Source organism: Trichomycterus rosablanca, chromosome 17 (assembly GCF_030014385.1).
Source record: "Trichomycterus rosablanca isolate fTriRos1 chromosome 17, fTriRos1.hap1, whole genome shotgun sequence".
NCBI lineage: Eukaryota > Metazoa > Chordata > Actinopteri > Siluriformes > Trichomycteridae > Trichomycterus > Trichomycterus rosablanca.
Genome location: NC_086004.1, coordinates 10,309,538 through 10,331,101, shown reverse-complemented (window position 1 = coordinate 10,331,101; position 21,564 = coordinate 10,309,538).

The window sequence follows — 21,564 nt, the reverse complement described above, 5'->3', positions numbered from 1 at the left end:
GAGGGGACTGAAAGGAAATTGTTTCTCATGTCCCTCCTGCTTAACTGATGGCATCTCAGATACCACTCACTGTGTACTCACTGACTGTTCAAGCCCAGAACGGAACTTAAAAAAATAACAAACATTCTGCCCTCAATACATGACCACTATCAGTGATGGGAAGTGAAACGAAGTATAGTCATTCCAAAAAGAGATTTTACATGTTTTATTTATTAGTATCCTGCTGGAACACCATATTCCATCCTAGAGGAATGAAATTCAAGGTAAACTTACTGTTTTTTTTATGATTTCCCACTTTGTACAATGCAATTATCCCCCTTGCAGCAAAACAGCCCCAAACATATTTCTATCTTTACCATGCTTAACAGTAAGTACATTCTTGTTGGGTTGAATGCCTCTCACCCTTTCCCCTTTATGCCTAGTTTACACTACACGATTTTTGCCCTGATTTTCGCTCGATGACTGGTCGACGCTAGATTTGCCGGCTCGAGAGCAACTCGGCATTCGCGGCTCGAATTGAAGAGAGATATCTAGCATGTCAAATATCTGGATCTGAGTATCCCAACTGCCAATGAGTGCTATGTCAAACAGCCAATGAGAACGCAAGATACGGGGTGAAGGGAAACACAGGGGAGGAGTTGTAAAAAGGTGGGACAGGGGGATAATATAGTTTATATCAGAATACATCGGCACACACAAGTTTTACAGTATTTCTGACCTTTTCGTTCTCTACGCTCACTACAGAACAATTCATGCTGGTTGCGTAGCCAAATCCACTCAGATTCATTTATTTTTTCTCCTTGATTTTACACTGGACATCAGCACACAAACTTTGATCGCTCACTACTTGTTGACGTGCATTTTTGGACATGATATTTTTGGACATTAAACCCCTCGTCACTTCTCGTGTTTGTTTTCGTTACAGAATGTAGTTTGGGAGACCAGAGAAGCTCCAGGTGGTGATAGATCGTGGAGTGTGAAACCCCCTATCGCTGATCAGTCATGTAGTGTGAAAGCCACACCGACTTGAAAGACTCTCGATTACAAGAGATCCAGTCGTGTAGTGTGAACTGTACAGCGACCTGACAACTTGGAAAGTAGTGTAGAGTGAACTTGGCATTAGACGTACTGCAGTTTCTTCTCATTCTAACCTAATAACCCAATCTGGCCAGAAATACTCATAAAACGCTTTTATTTATCCAGCAAACTTCAGTTAAGATTTAAGGTGGCAGTTTTAAAGAAGGTGCTGTATTGCATGGCAGCGTTCAAGTCTATCAAGCCCAATGCCTGAATTGTAAAACTAAATTGACTGTGGGCAGGGACATCTGTGTTCCAGCATTTTATAATTCATGCCAGATCTGTTTGGTCATTCTTGGAATATATTATTATAGCATTATCACAGAAAGGTGGCTTACCAACATGGCCTTAAAACCTCAAAATTGTCTGCTGGGTGAGTGCATTTAGTAAAGCATTTTTGATCGAACTATTCTCTGTTCTTCTTACACTACATTTAGTTAGGCATATCCCCTCACCGGGAATTTTCAAAACTTCAGGCTTTGCAGAGGTAAAGTCTTTAAAAGGAAGAAGCACCTTCAAAGGATATTCTCTGCAGACTAAAACCATTCAATCCCCTTAAAAAGGTTTTAACAGGTTTCAGGTCAGGGGCCAGCTGAAGGTACCTGCAAACAAGTTTTTTTTATTTGACCACACAATTTCAGCCAGTTTTCCTGGTGCCCACTTCCCAGTTTGCCCTAATCACATGACAGCCACCTAGGTCGAACAGTAAGGGCTGAAACATGCCTTTAATAGAACAAATGACATTTGCCACCACCTCCAAACTGCTGCTCATGCATCCGGTGTTTAGTTTTTATAATTTTTTAGTTTTCTATTCATGTGCATCTATTCCAGCAGTCGGGTAAACAACACACAAAGCTACTTATTTTAAAAATGCCATTAAATCATCTAAATTTGGAGCATCATCAAAGGGACTGCTATAAAAATCTGCAATTGAAGATTGCTAGCTTGGCACAGATACCCAACTGCAAAATTACATTTTCATGTCTGATACAATGATCTAGTTGGTTTAGAAAAATGCTTTTAGTGATCACTAGAATGGCAAGGATGTTTTGTTGACAACCTGGTCATAAATATGCATAGCTATAGATTCGGTTTTTTTTTTAGCTTCTTCTTTAATTTCCTTAGAGATCAATAAAGCATCCATCCAAGCATCCATCCATCCATCCACATCCATCCACATTCATCCATCCATCCACATCCATCTATCTATCCATCCATCCATCCACATCCATCCATCCACATCCATCCATCCATCCATCCAATAAGCATTTTATCAATATTTCTTTATCAACTGTTTTAAGGAAGAATCCCTTAAGTATTCAATTGTATAAACACACCACATTCTCTCACCTTTACTGTGGATGCTCCAGGTTGATTGGCTTGTCCTAATTCTGATGTTTGACAGCTCCAGCTGAGAGTTGGTTCCTTTAAGCTCTGGTTGTTTTCTTGGCACCTGCCACTAGCATCCAACTGTTCTTTGCAGCATCCACTGTACTTTGATACACATTCACTGGAATCAAGGTTTGCTGATTTGAAAGCTTGCTCACAGTGCTCTTTTTCCACAAGCACCGAAACTTGACCAGGTCCTGATTCTGAACTTCCAAAACTTGCTGGCTCTGCTTGGAGCCTTCCGTTAGTTTCTTGATTATTACTGAAACACTTGCCCTCCTGCGGTCTGGGTGTTTGTCCAGTACTAGGTTTTTCAGGTAAAACTACATGGCTTTCAGTTTCTTCAGACTTCAAAAGACAGTCGTCATCATTTCTTGGTTCCTCTGGTCTGAAGAACACAAAGGAGGAGATTTTCAACTGACACGTGCTTGGAAAATATTGTCCTCTATAAACACTGAACAGACCTTACTCGAATCAATTAATCACTTGCATAATAGCAGCCGAGGACACATCCTGTTGTATTAGCTAAGACAAAACATGTCCCTGCTTAGTGACACATCAGCTTTTCATCTTAAAATAAAAGCTCTGTGTGGATTTTTGCAGGAACTAGTAGTAATTAATTGGAGCTTTAGTGCGCGACAATGTAAACTCTGCAGTTTCTGCACAGTTTCAGTTTGCGTAGGCCCTATCTGCTAGGGGATTTTACATAAACATACATACGACTCCTCCTGCAAGAACTGGGAGAATGTAAACACTGACCCAGCTACATTCTCCTGTGTTTCACATGTAGGGCCTGTTGAAGTTCTGTGAGCAGTCCACCCACTCTTGCTGCCCTGGACGGTCTCCTTTTGTACTGATGGACTTTTCACCAGTCCCACAGGAAAATAATCTAAAACAGAAATCAACATTGTTTAGAAGATGTCCCACAGACTTTGCTTTGTTTAGAATGCTTTAAAGAAATTGCATTACAGTAGCTGAGCACACGCTTAAGCAGGTTTAGAAGCTAGATATTTTTAGGGAACATGACTAATGTTCAGTACCTGAAGCTGAAGCCTCTAAAATAACAGTGTTGACACAGATCACCAATGGTTCAGATGAATCATTCGAAGCTTGGGGTAGATAATCTGTATCCTGAGATGCTCCTTGGCCCTGGAACAAAGATGCTAATAAATACACTGAGATTTCTAAGCAGTCAAGTCTAAAAAACTACTTTACCTACTCTTGGTCTATCTATCTATCTATCTATCTATCTATCTATCTATCTATCTATCTATCTATCTATCTATCTATCTATCTATCTATCTATCTATCTATCTATCTATCTAGTCTATCTGTCTATCTATCTGTATCTGTATCTGTATCTATATACAGTATATACAGTATATATATACAGGTATATACAGTATATATATATATATATATATATATATATATATATATATATATACATATATACATACATACATACACACCAACGAGGCATAACATTATGACCACTGACAGGAGAAGTGAATAACACTGATTATCTCTTCATTACAGCACCTGTTAGTGGGGGTGGATATATTAGGCAGCAAGTGAACATTTTATCCTCAAAGTTGATGTTAGAAGCAGGAAAAATGGACGAGCGTAAGGATTTGAGCGAGTTTGACAAGGGCCAGATTGTGATGGCTAGACAACTGGGTCAGAGCATCTCCAAAACTGCAGCTCTTGTGGGTGTCTATTAAAAGTGGTCCAAGGAAGGATGCTACTTTGACACGTACCACCTGTTACAAGTCAACACCTCAAACTTGTTGTTGTGCTCCTCAAACCATTCCTGAACCATTTTTGCTTTGTGGCAGGGCGCATTATCCTGCTGAAAGAGGCCACAGCCATCAGGGAACACGTTTCCATGAAAGGGTGTACATGGTCTGCAACAATGCTTAGGTAGGTGGTACGTGTCAAAGTAACATCCACATGGATGGCAGGACCCAAGGTTTCCCAGTAGAACATTGCCCAAAGCATCACACTGCCTTCTTCCCATAGTGCATCCTGGTGCCATGTGTTCCCCAGGTAAGCGACACACACGGCCCGGCCATCCACATGATGTAAAAGAAAACGTGATTCATCAGACCAGGCAACCTTCTTCCATTGCTCCATGGTCCAGTTCCGATGCTCACGTGCCTATTGTTGGCGCTTTCAGCGGTGGACAGGGGTCAGCAGGGGCACCCTGACTGGTCTGCAGCTATGCAGCCCCATACACAACAAACTGTGATGCACTGTGTATTTTGACACCTTTCTATCAGAACCAGCATTAACTTCTTCAAAAATTGGACCACACGGGCCAGCCTTCGCTCACCACCCATGACCCTGTCGCCAGTTTACCACTCTTCCTTATTTATTTATTCACTTCACCTGCCAGTGGTCATAATGTTATGCCTCATCGGTGCATCGATACATAACATTATTCAGGTAATATTCCAGCCATTACATAAATTAAATCCATACACACATTAGGTTTTAAATTGACTGGTATATTTTAAACCCTATTAGTACGAGAAATGCTCTTAGCTTTGTTAGTGAATTTGAGATAATAAGTTAATCTGCTATCTGCTGGGAAAATGTTAGCTTCTGTGGGACTGTTCCCGGTTCTTGCTTTTATATTTGTGATAACATAATAAGTCCTATCCAGAACAACAAAGATGCTTGAATTTTAGAAGGAAAGCCACAATTGTCCAAAGCATATAAAGGTGTCATGTACTAATTTGACTATCAAATCAGCACCTTACCAGAGGTGTAACTGTATTTTGATATACTGTATGTAATATGCAGTATGCGATGTGAGACAGACCTTTGTTCACCTGTTGAAAAGGCTAGCTACATGACTATATAAATTATTATTTTATTAAATGCAAAACACATTTTATTTAAATAACATCAAAACCTCTTGTTTGCTTTTACTAAAATTTAATTACAGATAAAAAATAAGCTTACTGTATTCCTAGTTGGTAAGATGACAGGTGGTACTCAGTCCATGTGTCAGTTAAATTCATTCACAGGGCATACACACATTCACAGCTAGGGCAATTTTAGCATCTTCAGTTAACCCGACTGCAGGTATTTGGACTGTGGGAAGAAACTGGAGGTCCTAAACATAACTAACAGAACGGTCCCAGACCACTCCACCTGGGAATCAGGACCACAGGACCTTCTTGCTGTGAGGTGACAGTGTCACCCACCAAGCCACTGTGCTGCCCATTTTCAATGATAAGCGTAATGGTATTATGCAAAAAAATATCAAAATTCTAATTATAAAAAAAAGTTGGGACAGAGACAAAGACAAACTTTCTTTACACTTTTCTTTCACCTGCACAAGGAGAGTTCATATGTGGATCAGCTTTGTGTATAAAGAGTCACACCCTGATCCTCATTATTCCCCGTCTCTGTTCAGACGCCATTAATCAGTCAGCAGAGGTCGTATTTGCGCCAGTTATGAGGAACCCCCGCCGGCACCCTCCCTGCGAATGAGGCCAATCATCTTCAGCTCTGGTGTGCTAGCATGTTTAGCACTGCGTCACCTGAGTGCCCCAATATCTGCCATGCTTTATGATGGATTCAACTGGCATACAGCCACTAAATCAGACAAGATTTAAGTATACACAAGTATACACAATAAGATTTTAGAGAGACATGATGCTGCCATCAAGTTGTTGTCAGTTTTTATAGCAAACAATACGCACATGCTAAAAAAAAAAAGCATGGTTTTGTTTACACAGAGTGCATGTGCTTGACTGGCCTGCCTGCAGTCCAGATCCGTCTTACTGAAAATGTATCATGCATCATAAAGAGGAAAATTAGATAATGGCAACCACAGACTGTCGAGCCGCTAAATTCTTCCATCAAGAATGAGCAACCAGTCCACTTGCAAAACTTAAACAATTAGTATCCTCAGTTCTTGAACCATTAAAAAGTGTCATTCATTTAAAAATTGATGCATTACAGGGGTGAACATGTCTCTGTCCCAACTTATTCGAGTGTGTTACAAGCATCAAAATCTAAACTTGCTTATAAATAAATAAATATGGTCAATCAGCATAGTGGAAAACTTTTCTTTGCACTTTTGTCAGGGAAATAAAATTTCAAGAATACTAACAAATGACAGAGTTTTGTCCCAACTTATCCAGACATGGGGTTTCTGCTGTGATTTCTATTCACAAGATTTAGGCTGTCAGGCTTAAAACATCCTTATTTCCAACAAAAATCGGACAGATGTGACATTTTCCAAGTTAAGAGCAATAACATACGAAATTATTATTGAAAACTCTAGCGTTATTCACCTGTGACTAAGGCAAAGCTTTGTCTAATTACCAGGACTCACATTACCCACGGTATACAAAAGCATCGTTTTGCATGACCACAGAGTCTGCATGCAACAGCATGTTAACCTGCTGAGCATGACACATGTGAATACAGCATTGTGATCAAATCCCCCAGTGCATCCGCGTTTGTGTGTTTGCTCTGGTTAATGTGAATGATCTTCTCATTGACTGAAGCTATTCTTAGCAGGCTTTCGTTCAGAAAAGTTCCGCTCTCAGAAGAAAATAAATCTAGAGAGGACATGAGGGGTCATCCGGCTGCCGGGTCCCTCGAGATCCGCAGCAGTCTCACAGTCGCTTGACGGCAAAGCTTTCGCAAAGGCTGCATGAGAAAGTTACATAGCCCCTTGGTTATGTAAGTTGGCTGCAGCTAGGCAAATTATTAAAATATTGGGTGTACAAAGAGCAGAGACAGAGCAGAAATGAAACTGTGACAACCAATGTAAGACAGGTGTGCACCACCTAAAGCCTTGTCATAAATAAATGATCAGCAAAAACAAGCTGAGCAAACCATGTTTATCTCAACTGCCTATAAAACTACATTTAGATAGATTCAACTTAGTCATTGCTCAGTACAGTTAGTCAACGAAATGCAGTTAGCATCTACCAGAAGTGCAAATAGTAGCATCATTAACTAACAACAGTCAACTTACATATCTATGGTTAATATAATAATTACAACTATTTACATATACAATGATCAGCCATAACATTAAAACCACCTCCTTGTTTCTACACTTACTGTCCATGTTATCAGCTCCACTTACCATATAAAAGCACTTTGTAGTTCTACAATTACTGACTGTAGTCCATCTGTTTCTCTGCATGCTTTGTTAGCCCCATTTCATGCTGTTCTTCAATGGTCAGGACCACTACAGAGCAGGTATTATTTGGGTGGTGGATCATTCTCAGCACTGCATTGACACTGACATGGTGGTGGTGTGTTAGTGTGTGTTGTGCTGGTATGAGTGGATAAGAGTTTTTAAACACCACACTGTCACTGCTGGATTGAGAATAGTCCACCAACCAAAAACCTTCAGCCACTGATGAAGGTCTAGAAGGTGACCAACTCAAACAGCAGTAATAGATGAGCAATCGTCTCTGACCTTACACCTACAAGGTGGACCAACTAGGTAGGAGTGTCCAATAGAGTGGAAAGTGAGTGGACACGGCATTTTAAAACTCCATTAGCATTGCTGTGTCTTATCCACTCATACCAGCACAACACACACTAACACACCACCACCATGTCAGTGTCACTGCAGTGCTGACAATCATCCACCACCTAAATAATACTTGCTCTGTAGTGGTCCTGTGGGGGTGCTGACCATTGAAGAACAGGGTGAAAGCAGGCTAAAAAGGTATGTAGAGAAACAGATGGACTACAGTCAGTAATTGTAGAACTAAAAAGTGCTTCTACAGTAAAATAAGCATAGGAATAGGAATACTATGTATGTATAAAATTATGCAGATATGTCTGAGGTAGAAAATTCTATGTAAAAAGCAGGTGCAAATTATAAATCATAATAAATAATACATTTACATGTATACATGCTACATCAAGGAACAGCACACAGTTCAGCTTTGAATAACAGAATCTATTACAGTTGAAATGTAGCTATGAAAGCTTCAATCATCTACAGCACGTTTGTTAACCAATACCTCATCCATAAATGAGAATTTAAAAACATTCCTATCAACAATCACTTGTTTTAAAGCTCAGCTATACAAGGAACTTCACTCTTGCACTCATGCAAACATCTATATAAAAAAAATCAATAGATATGGACTGTACCTGAAAATCCTGTTGGCATTACAAACTTCACCGGTTCCCTACTTTCACTAAACTCTCCTGATTCCAGCTGCTCCCCCCTCCTCTCCGTAACTTCAGCACTCCTCAAAACTTAAACACTCTGTCTTTTCCTTTCCCTGACTTATTTTCCCTGCACCAGCCTCCATTTGACTCCTGGGAGCTTTGACCATTTAAGGAGAAGGCTTTTTGTTCCTCTCTGGGCAGCTACTGCCTCGCGCTCTCTTTCCTGACACTCCAGCAAGCCGCAGCTGAAAAATGAGGGTGTCCTCTGTACCACGTCAGGCCCGTTTTTACCCTGCTTTTTCTTTAATAAGAAAGACCAAGTGAAGAATAGTTGGGCATGATTCCACCTTAAAAATAAATAGTCTATCATTACACACTGCACTGCACAAGATGCAACTTGCATCTTCTTCATGGAAGTAATGTAGAAACAACTGGAAGTTTTAGACTTTGAGGCTCTGCACATACATGTTAACCTGGTGCCAAGCCTTTACAAAGTGGGTCCTTACCATGTTGCCCAGAAAAGGCTTTGCCAAGAGATAAACATTCAGAGTACAGAGGATTTCTCACTGGAAACCAGACTGAAATTAGACACACATGCTCAAAACTTCAATATTTAATCTAAATGTCTAGCCCAGTTGTTTCCTATTATGGACTGACGGGTCATTCTAATGTTGGGGGGGACTCTTAATTAGCTTGTTGTTACCTGGTGCCCAGTAGTATTAGTTAATAGGAATTATGAAACATAAAAAAATGCCAGCAATGCTGCGTAACAACCGTCTCTGTTGATTGTAATAGACAGAGAGGAATTTGTGCTACTTTCTTCCAGATGTTTCAAATTGAAATCACCTAGCCCAGGAATTGTTTTATTCCAACCAGGATCCATAATAGCAACTGATTCTAGCACAATTTGTATCTATACAAACTATATGATATAGCATTGCAAAAAAAATGCCACAAATAGAGCTCTTACCTCTTGGATATGATCCTCAGCTCCTGCGCACAAAAGCAAGCCACCTGTTTAAAGAGAAGCAGTTACAAAGAGGCACACTGTCTTATTTGCATCTCACTGAGCTGACATGTAAATCAAGTGTTACAAAGCAATAAAAAGCCAGCCTGTCCTTTGCTATGACGTACTACAGCAGGATCGGACGTATGATTGGCCGTCTGGTTTTCCATACTTCTTTTTTTATGCTTTTGCTTCCTCTCACTCTGCCTCCATATCTACGGGCAACAATAACCTGGCAACCATTTACATGAAGCGCTTAATCATCAGGCTGAGAACGCACGACACGCTGCACGTGGCCCTTGTGTTGTTATTACTTTTAGCTGAGTAGAAAATTGATGGTCATTTGCCACCCTGGAACTTTGAAATACTTACTCACATGACCCCATGTTCATATCTCACAGTTATTTATTTCACAGAGAGGATAAATAAAAACTCAGACTGGAAAAATGATTATCATAATTTATGCAAGAAAGGAGCCTCTATCATTGGTCGGCAAGATCAAACAGGATCATCCTTTTGTCCATCAGAAGACTCCAACAGGGTAAGCGGCAAGTTGTGCTGCTTGTGTAATGTGCTGAGGTGAATTTCTAAGCTTAATCCAACAGCTTTAAACAGATTAGGCTACAGGTTTAAAATATTTTATATCAATAAAATATCATGTTGTAACATCAACTGACCATTTTAGTGCACTTGGTATGTATACTTCTAAGAATGGTCCACTGTGAATGGTCCATTTTGTCAGTAGTTGCCCCGTTCTACTAATGGACAGGCAGGAGGGGTGCAAACAAAACATTAATAGTAACAGAAAAGCTACCGCTAGTTTGTACACCAATACAGTAAACCTGTATGAAAAGTGTTGTTATTAAAATAGCCCATAATAGCCCACTTATTAAAAAACCCATAAGCTTGAGCTGTCAAATTTGAATCTCAGCTGTGCTATCAACCTGGCTCAGGTCCACATACCAGAATTGGCACAGCTTTTATGTCAGATGCCCTTCCTGACGCAACTCTATTATTTCTATCCGGGCTTGGGACTTCCAGTGACTAGGCAGTTTCAACCATTCCAAAAGAACAGCTGAGATTCAAACCCAGATCCCCAAATCTAAGCAGTAGTGAGCTAGCGTACTTTAGCTGCACCACCCAAGCATCCCACTTATGTGCTAAACATATGGTAGAAAATTTCTTTAAAATGGGACTATTGCAGATTTAGATCAAAAGTGTGGGTTTCACAGGCCCTCACGTGGCGCAGCGGTAAAATACACTAGCACACCAGATAAGAGCTGGGATTTTGAATACATCTTATCGAATCTCGGCTCTGCCATCCGGCTGGGCTGGGCGGCTATATGAACAATGTTTGGCTGTTGTTCATCCAGGGAGGGAGCCAGATAGGGACCTCATAACCGATGCAGTTACGACCTCTGCTGGCTGGTTGATGCCATCCGAGTCGAGGAATAATGCTGATCAGGGTGTGGCTCTCCGTGCACAAGGCTGACCCGCATATGAACTCGCCTCGTGCAGGTGAAAAGATGCAGTCAACTACTGCTCACATGTCAGACGGTGCGTGTGTCAGTTCGCTCTCCACAATCGGGGTGGAGGTCAGCACCAGTAGAGAGGAAGCATAACGCAATTGGGTAAAAATTAGACACACTACAAATCAGGAGAAAAAGAAAGAAAATGCATTTAAAAAGTGTGGGTTTCACTTGCAAAAGCTGCATCCAATGCAATGGTACATTATTTCTTTGTTTGGGTCTATGGCTTGGTAAAATCTTGGATGTAAAAGCAGAAAGCAGAAAAATCCTGCACTCTGACCCCAGCCTTCAAGCAAGCAGAAATATGCAGAAAAAACATTGTACTGTACATGCGTAAATGTAAATATGACCAATGAAGGCTTTCTATTCTGTTCTGTATTATTTTTTTAATAATGTTTAATAAATGAATAAGACGTAACCAACAAAAATTTTGTTTTTGTAATGTTGGCCTCATGTTTAGGTTGAATGGAATTTTCTACATAGGATTAGAGTAAGCTTGGTCTTGTCTCAAACTTTTCTATGATTCCCAACATGCCACTGTAAAGTGACAAACAGCAGCACCACACACTTATAATAGCATTTGACTGTTCGACTGTTGAAAATCTTGTATACACCTGGGATTCGAACCCAAGACCTTTTTGCTGTCAGGCCACCCCCATTTTTAATAGTGATTTATGTAAAATGTATACTGACAAATTGTGTGGCAACAAAAAAACATCCACCCGAAAGGATCTCTATTGTAGCTGCTACAATACAGAACCTACATGTTGTATTTCATTTACCTGCTAATTTGCAAAGCAAATAACACTGCCTATCACGCCATGGTAAAACAAGGAAACCAACAGTTACATGATAAGATTGAAAAGCTGAAGATCTCATCTTTGTGCTGCGTTTATGGTTGATTTAGAAAGGATATAATGGTAATTTTTACCTATGAATCTTTACTGAATTAACCATAATGTCGAATTGAAAACACTCACTCACTTTCTTAACTGCTCATCCAATTAGGGTCATCGCAGGGCAGACACTCATTCACACACACACACACACGCCCATTCACCTATAGGGCAATTCAGTGTCTCCAATTAACCTGACTGCATGTTTTTGGACTGTGGGAGGAAACCGGAGCTCCCGGAGGAAACCCACGCAGACACGGGGAGAACATGCAAACCGCACAGAAAGGACCTGGACCGCCCCGTCTGGGGATCAAACCCAGAACCTTCTTGCTGTGAGGCGACAGTGCTACCCAACGAGCCACCGTGCCGAATTGAAAATTCTTTGGTAAAGTGCATCCTGTTTGCTTTAATTACTCTTGAGATTTCTTCAATATTCTTGAACTTAAATGGAGTTCCTATCTTGCAATTTAAATCGATCGGACATAGATTGGAACAGCACACACACTGTAATATAAAATGAATACTAGGTACTACTGTATGATTCTCGTAATCCTATCCAGTGTGTTAAACCAAGATAAATGCAGGAGGAGTAATCCTCCCACTTTGATTTAAGAGGCTTGAAGGAAGCCACAGAGCCCCTGAGGATACAGTAGGAAGAGGACGAATTGTAAAAAAAAAAAAAATAACAGTACACTGAAGCAATATATAGGACATCTTATGTGGGCAGAGATTCTGGACTATGTGAAAAGAAATTCATCTTTACCCTTTGTTGCAGACGACGAGCTTTGGCTGCCAGGCTCAGTCATGTTCCTGCAAACTTCTGGTTGCCTGACATCAGCTTCATCAGGGGTTGCAGATACATCTGATGACTTAAGTAATACAATTGTTAAATCACTCAAAACAGATTATTTGAAATAAGGCTTTCAAAAATTAATTTAAAGCTGTACACACTGGTATTCAAGAACACGTTTTCAAGGCCAAAAGTACAGTATGTAAACTACTTTAAGGTTCTGTTTATACTCGTCAGCTTTGGTTCGATTGCTCTGTTAGTGTGGTTCAGTACAATAAGTGTGAACTCTTCCTGTAGGAGATAAATGTTAATCAATGCTAAATGTATTATGAATACTTAGAACTAGGGATGTAACGATACACTCTACCCACAACGCGCTACGATTCACGATACTGGGTTCACGATACGATTTTTTCCCTTTTTTTTTTAAAACAAAATTAAATTGAATACAAATTATGACAAAGTTTCCCTTTATTTCTCTTAAAAAAATACAATAAAATACTGTATTTGTGCTTATCTTTTATTCATCTAAATAATGAATGCCCTTTTATTTCTGAAGTAGGTACAACATTATATAAATAAATGAACATTATATAAATAAGTGAATAATACAAATAAAAAAGTATCCTCACATAAATACATTTGGCTGGAAACTCCCCTACCTGGCAACTTTGTGAAGTGCTGTCAACCAGGCAAGTTGAATAGCACCAGTGCACTCTACTGTTTAAAGTGAATATCGATTCATCTTAAATGAATAACCGACTCGAATCGTGGCACATGTGCACCGATTTTTAACTGTCTTGTGGTGTATCGTTACATCCCTATTTGAACATGTTGATATATTTAGGGCATGATTGCCAGTAGTCATATTCCAATATTCCAAGAATACAGCTACAATGGAATGTTATTGGAAAGTGGTTTACGTGACAAGAAGTGCATGAATTACATTGCATGACCTCCAAAACCTAGTTCTAGCTGGTTTAGACTAGTTCCTCTGTTCTAGCTAAGAAATCTCGGTGGAATCTTCCACTGACCTACAAAGTCACTAATGGAAGAGCTTCTTTGTGAGACTCTGTCAGTGCCAGTCTTCTCTGCAGACAAGAATAAAACCCTTTTCTTTTCTTATAGTTGTTGGGTTGTGGTTCTGCCACACCAATTGCTAACAGATGCATTAAATCAAAAACAGAACAAAGCAATTTCCATACACAGAGGAATCAGAATTAGTTGCACTGAACTTCATGACTTTTAACAGTCATTTTCTCCCCTAATCTAGTTGTATCCAGTTACCCTGATTGTGTTAAGCTTCACCTCTACCAATACAACCCTCCACTGCTGACTGAGGAGCTTCGCAACTGACACACGCCCCCTCCGACACGTGTGTAGTACTGACTGCATCTTTTTACCTGCATGAGGTGAGTTCATATGCGGGTCAGCCTTGTGCACGGAGAGCCACACCCTGAGCAGCATTATTCCTCAATTCTGCGCAGATGCCATCAATCAGCCAGCAGAGGTCGTAATTGCACCAGTTATGAGGAACCCTGTTCCGGTTTTTCCCACCCTGTGAACAACAGCCAATCATTGTTCATGTGGCCGCCCAGCCCAGCCGGATGGCAGAGCTGAGATTCGATACGATGTATTCACGATGTATACTGGTGTGCTAGCATATTTTACCGCTACGTTTTAAACAAGTCAGTTTTTGACAGTTTTCAACCAGAGCTGCAGCAAGTCAACTGTGATGAGTCATGTAAGCTCACAAAACAGGACCAACTCGGAGTGCCGAGTTCCAAATATTAGTTCTAGACTTTCTCTTTAGAAGCTTCATGGTTTCCATGACAGAGCAGCTGCTTGCTCACCGGCCAACGATCACCATGCGTAATGCCAAGAGTCAACTGGAAGGTGTTAACACAGTGCCATTAGACTGAATGATAGATCACACCATCATCTAGTACAGGGTTTTTCAAACCCTTGGAAGGGTTCAGGTTCAAGGTTCATATTCAAGGTTCTAGAGAATCGGGTATGGAAAGGATGACAACACCCAATGCACAAGTGGGCTCAAAGAATGGTTTGCCATGTTGGATTTGCATTAAAACAATTAAAAACCTTCCCAATGCCTGATCTCATATATGTTCTTTTTACAAAATGAGCACAAATTCCCAAAGACTTACAATGGTGAAAAGCCCTCCCAGAAAGGGCAGCTGTTATCGCCCCAATGGGAGGCACTCCACATTAAAGCTCATGGTCAGATGTCCACATACTTTTGGCTGTTATATTTGAGTTAGTGCTACCAAATCATAAGTTTGACAATGCTAAAATGCTGCAATAGGCTTAAGCACATACCAGTGTACGGGCAACCTGGGCCTCCAGTGTGCTCATCTGGTTCTCTGTAACCGTTGCTCTGCAGATAGCTTCCTCCACCCTGTGACCAATCATCTTCATCCTATCCTTTATCATCCTCTCACTTTCAGTAAGCACCTCAGCAGCCTGCAATGCCCTTTCCACCATCACCTCCACCTTTCTCAGAGACTCCAGCACCTTCTCTGCAGCCGTGTGTTGTTTCTCTGCTTCATCTCTGCTCTCATCTCCCATCTGCTCTGTCTGGACTGCACAATCCTTCCTCTCAGTCAGGACCTGAACATTCTGGAGCTCCTTTTTACCTTTCTGGACCTGAAGTAACCATAAACCAAAAAATTTTTTTAGAGTAGAGGGTTACAGTAACTAGGTAAATAACTATTTTGGAAATAAATAATAGTACTAAAACACATCTCAAAGGATTCACATACATGTTCGCCTTGAACCAGTGATAGCTCAGTGGTTAAGGTACTGGACTAGTAAACAGAAGGTTGCCGGTTCAAGCCCCACTACTACCAACCAAGTTGCCACTGTTGGGTCCCTGAGCAAGGCCCTTAACCCTCAGTTGCTCATTGTGTGAGTCGCTTTGGATAAAAGCGTCTGCTAAATGCTGAAAATGTAAATGTAAATGAACCGGCTTGAACCAGCAACCCTCCGATTACTAGACCTGTACCTTAATCTTAACTGTATCCAAGTTTCTGACATAACCAGCCTGTATGGCACCAACAACAATGTCCAATAGTCTATTATGATGTTTTATGTGGACTGGCTGATGATCCAGTCAACCTGGAGAATAAAGTGGCAGGTATGTACAGGTTCACCTTGTAGTTGTGAGATACTGAATTGTCATGTTGTCCAAAATACGAAGACTTATTTACTCATTTCAGTACTTATTGCTAAAGAACACACACAACAACTAAAGACATCAGTATTGCTGATGGGGTGTATGCACTTGTACAAGCACCATCACCCAAATTCTAGCTGGCCAGTGGTGGTCCTATGGTGTTTCCTTTCCATTACTGGACACAGTAGCGGGACATCCAAACTAACTCCTGAATGTGTTTCCTGCAGAACCATCACCTCGAGCTGTGCAGCAATCAGCTCAGCCTCCAGCACCCTGATTCTGTCCGTCGTGTCCTTGGTACAGTTCCTCTCACCCTCCGGCCTGAGAGCTTTCCACCAGGTCACAGCTTTGTGTACCTCCTTCGTCTGCCGGGTTGTTTGGGTCAGTCTGTGCTCCTGATGCTGGTCACACACGGGCTGTGGCTGCTCCAGCTCTCTTAGACTGCAACCACAATAACATTCGAATCTCTGTACACATTTACACATGTACACATTCTTCTTTATAAGTTTGTAGAATGCCTGTGAAGTGTAACAGACTGCTGTGCCCTATAAATTTTTTTTAATAATAATTAATATTTTATAATGAAATACACTGATCAGCCATAACATTAAAACCACCTCCTTGTTTCTACATTCACTGTCCATTTTATCACCACTTACCATATAGGAGCACTTTGAAGTTCTACAGTTGCTGACTGTAGTCCATCTATTTCTCTACATACTTTTTTTAGCCTGCTTTCACCCTGTTCTTTAATGGTCAGGATCCCCCACAGGACCACCACAGAGCAGGTATTATTTAGGTGGTGGATCATTCTCAGCACTGCAGTGACACTGACATGGTGGTAGTGTGTTAGTGTGTGTTTTAAATACCGTGTCCACTCACTGTCCACTCTATTAGACACTCCTACCTAGTTGGTCCACCTTGTAGATGTAAAGTCAGAGACGATCGCTCATCTATTGCTGCTGTTTGAGTTGGTCACCTTCTAGACCCTCATCAGTGGTCACAGGACGCTTCCCATGAGGTGCTGTTGGCTGGATGTTTTGGGTTTGTGGACTATTCTCAGTCCAGCAGTGACAGTGAGGTGTTTAAAAACTCCATCAGCATTGCTGTGTCTTATCCACTCATACCAGCACAACACACACTAACACACCACCACCATGTCAGTGTCAATGCAGTGCTGAGAATGATCCACCACCTCAATACCTGCTCTGTGGTGGTCCTGGGAGAGTCCTGACCATTGAAGAACAGCATGAAAGGGGGCTAACAAAGCATGCAGAGAAACAGATGGACTACAGTCAGTAATTGTAGAACTACAAAGTGCTTTTATATGGTAAGCAGAGCTGATAAAATGGACAGTGAGTGTAGAAACAAGAAGGTGGTTTTAATGTTATGGCTGATCAGTGTACATGTATAAATAACAATAATTCATATAAAAAATCTAATTATTTGAATTAACTTTAACTTTAAATTATCTTTTTGTTAAGATAAATTAACAATTTTCATATATTTACACTGATACAGAGGATCAAGGTTAAGTGTGTAACTTCAAGCAATGTCCCACTTCACCCCAAAATTACTTTTAAACAGTGATAATTCCTTACATTGTCATTATTCTTTTGGAGCTTGTCTCCCGTGTCTTGTCCTGCTGGCACTGTAGTATTTTGGTTGTAAAAGCATCCTAAAAAATAAATACATCATTTTACAATGCTATATGCTATATGCCTAGCAGCTTTTATTGATAAAGCATTTTAAATACATTTTTTACCCTTTTACTGATGTATGGTGCATGAAGGACCTGTTTGAGGTCTGCAGATGTGATCTTGTCAATTATATTCTGGTAGCCTCTCCTTGAAGAGGAAGGAGTCTGAATCTCAGGCCCTAAGCCACTGTTTCCATCTGTACATGCACTCTAATACCAAAGGGAATAACATGTTAAGAGTTTTTAATGTCTGTTATTGCAACTGTAATGTAAATGATCATTGCTTTAAGCTCCAAAACAATGTCCTGGCCAAACAATATTAAACACTGAATGCAGAAATTTTCTTGTGTTAAATGTGTCTAAAGCCTTACCGGCTGAGCCTCTAGCATTTCATGATGTAATGAGTAGTAGTTGGGGATGTAACCACTTTTCAGGCCAGAGTTACTCACAGGACACTTATCAAACCTGCCATACAGAAGCAAACTGCGTTATTTATTCTGCACAACTAACACAGGAACAGTGCTTCAGTGCACCAAGTATAATAATACAGGATCAATAATATAATGCTTATCAATAATTTTACTTAATTTGCCATTAATACAAAGTCCTTGCTGGCATTTACCTCAAAATCACTTGCTTTGATTGCTCTTGTAATCTCTTCAAATCAAACTGCAGACCCTTCAGAGAAACAAAAAGCAAAACAAAAAGTTTAATTATTTATTTATTTTTGCAGAGCTGGGTGATTTTACAGATTTTCTGTGCTCTATTTAACTAGTTGGATTGACAAAGAAGCCAGTCAGTTATAATTAGGGATGCATCGATACCATTTTTTCCCAACCGAGTACAAGTACAAGTACATGTATTTTTGTACTTGCCGATACCGATACCGATACCAATACCCATTGAGAATACCGTTTTTTTTTTAAACAAAAACACACGTGAGAAGTGACGAGAAGTTTAATGATACCACGTCCAAAAATGCACGTCAACAAGTAGCGAGTGATCAAAGTGTTTGTGCGCTGATGTGATGAAATCAAGGAGGAAAAAAAAATGAATCTGAGTGGATTTGGCAACACGAATAGCATGGATTGTTCTGTAGTGAGTTGGAGGTTAATAAATATTTTTGCAATGTTGGTGTTTTGTTGTTATGTTTTGTAGAGAACGATCAGGTCAGAAATACTGTAAACCGTGTGTGTGCCGGTGTATTCTTACATAAACTATATTATCCCCCTGTCCCACCTGTTTATACTCCTCTCCTGCGTTTCCCCTCACACCGTATCCTGCATTCTCATTGGCTGTTCGACATGTCACTCATTCCCAGTCGCACATCTCAGATCAGATATCTGACGTGCTAGAAAACTTGAGCACTCAGCGAGCCGGTCGGATGGAGTTGTTGGATAGTTCACACTTAGCGAGCGAGAGCCGAGTTTTGATCGCCGAGCGAACGCCGAGTTGGTCCCGAGCCGGCAAATCTAGCGCTGACCAGTCGTCGAGCGAAAATCAGGGCAAAAATCGTGTAGTGTGAACTAGGCATAACGCAGCAACGTGCACTAGGCACACGATATCGGATGTTTAATATCGGAGCCTCGTTTGCGAGTATGAGTACAAGTTAATGAGCGCGGTATCGGGCAAATACTCGATACCAGTATCGGTACTCATGCATCTCTAGTTATAATAATAAATTGTTACAGTAATAAATTGTTCAAGTAACTTCTAGTGGTTGGAGAACTTCTAGTGGATAGTAGTCTGGTCCATATGAGGATATTCTGTCCATTGGTGTGTTTATGCAGTTTAAAATTTGTTAAGCAGCATAGTCACAATGTTGAACTTAGTTAATACCCCTGTGCATTCTGGCGGCCTCTAGTGGCACGACAATCACGTCTGCCAACAGGGGTTGCAGACTAGCCATCAGACACATCTTGACACTGGTAATAAGCAGATTATTAGAGATTGCCATAGTACTTCAGTTTGTTTGTACTGTATATTAGGATTTTAACATCATGTTTTACACTCTTTGGTTACATTCATGACAGGAACGGTAGTTACTCATTACACAAGGTTCATCAGTTCACAAGGTTATATCGAACACAGTCATGGACGATTTTGTATCTCCAATTTACCTCACTTGCATGTCTTTGGACAGGGTGAAAACAGACTAAAAAGTATGTAGAGAAACAGATGGACTACAGTCAGTAATTATAGAACTACAAAGTGCTTCTATATGGTAAGTGGAGCTGATAAAATGGACAGTGAGTGTTGAAACAAGGAGAAGGTTTTAATGTTATGGCTAAACGGTGTATCTTACAAATCATCAGTATAAATAACTGGAACACGTACCTCTGTAATTCGGTTGTACTCCAGATATGTGTCCGTTAGCTTTTGCAATGTGATGTTTTTCTAAAATATTAACATTCACAGTTTGGTTAAGTTCAGCTTGAAGTAGTATAAGTAAACAAATACATTAGTGTTAATCTAACAGAATGAAATACAATCCCTATATATACACACAGTTCTAATGAAATAACTGGGGAATGACTTGAACACTTTTCAATGTGGATTATACACGGATGAGCCAAAACATTAGGACCACCCACCTGATATGCTGTCAAAACCTCTGACCTGCTGAGACACTGACTATGTTACATCTTTAGGAGCCCTGTGGTATGTGGTACCAGCAGGTCCTGTACTTCTGTACGTTGCAAGGTGCCATCTCTTGGCTGACCAGTCATCTTTCTTCCACTGGAGTTAGCAATGGCTCCTTTGCCTTGTCTGTGACTCTGCAGCCCCATACACAGAAGGGTTCGGTGCACATTGAAATGGTCTCCCAAGTGACACTTCACATGCTCCATCTTTGATCTTAAAACTAAGCTTATAACACACTTTTATGGATTAACATTCAACAGCCGTTAAGCCATTGAACTGTGGATTGAGGACTGTACATTGTTGTTTTTAATGTATACATTTGGAACATTTGTATTTGGACGCAGTGGATGGAACGTGGAAATCTTTTTTTGTCTTTTTATTATAAATCACTTTAGTCTTGAATGTGCTATATAAATAAAATTTACTGACTGTTTTATGACATTTACCTCATTAGCAGAATTAAAATTATCTGCAATTTGAGCCACAGTAGCTCTTCTTTTGGTTCATACCAGATGCCAATGCATTTAGATCCATGGCATTAATGAGTCTTGGCCTCCCAACAACATGCAGTAGTTCATGGCTTGTCTCTCCTCAGACCACTGTCTGTGGGTACTCACCAAAATAGCACCTCTTGCTATTTTGAAGGTACTTATCAATGTCACTTGGGTCTTTACGCTGATCATATCTGCTGTATTCAACATGCATACTACGAAAAACTACTAACATTTAATAAATCCCTGACATCACATGGACAAATGTAACAAAAAAGGGATTGCCATGCACCTTTTGGGGGTGGTCATAATGTTTTGGTTCATCATATATTATGAACTGGACATGCTTTAGTATACACAATTAAAACTTTGTACACTTGCCTTGGAAATTTCACTTTCTTTTAGTTTCAGCAACACCTGCATTTCTTCCAGTTCTTCCTGCAATGGGTAAACACGTACTGATATTTTAGCAAGAAATTAGAACCTATTAGAACAGAACAGTGCATTCTTGTTGGAGAAGCGCTCACCCTGATGTCTGTGTTTGCTCTTTTGAGTTTTGCCACCCGATCCTCAGCACAGTTCCTCTCATGCAATAGTTTTTCATTCTGCACAAAGAACTGCGTTCATGAAAGTATTACAAACAAATGTGTAACGTTTGTGTCTGGATGAATGGTTTTACCTTC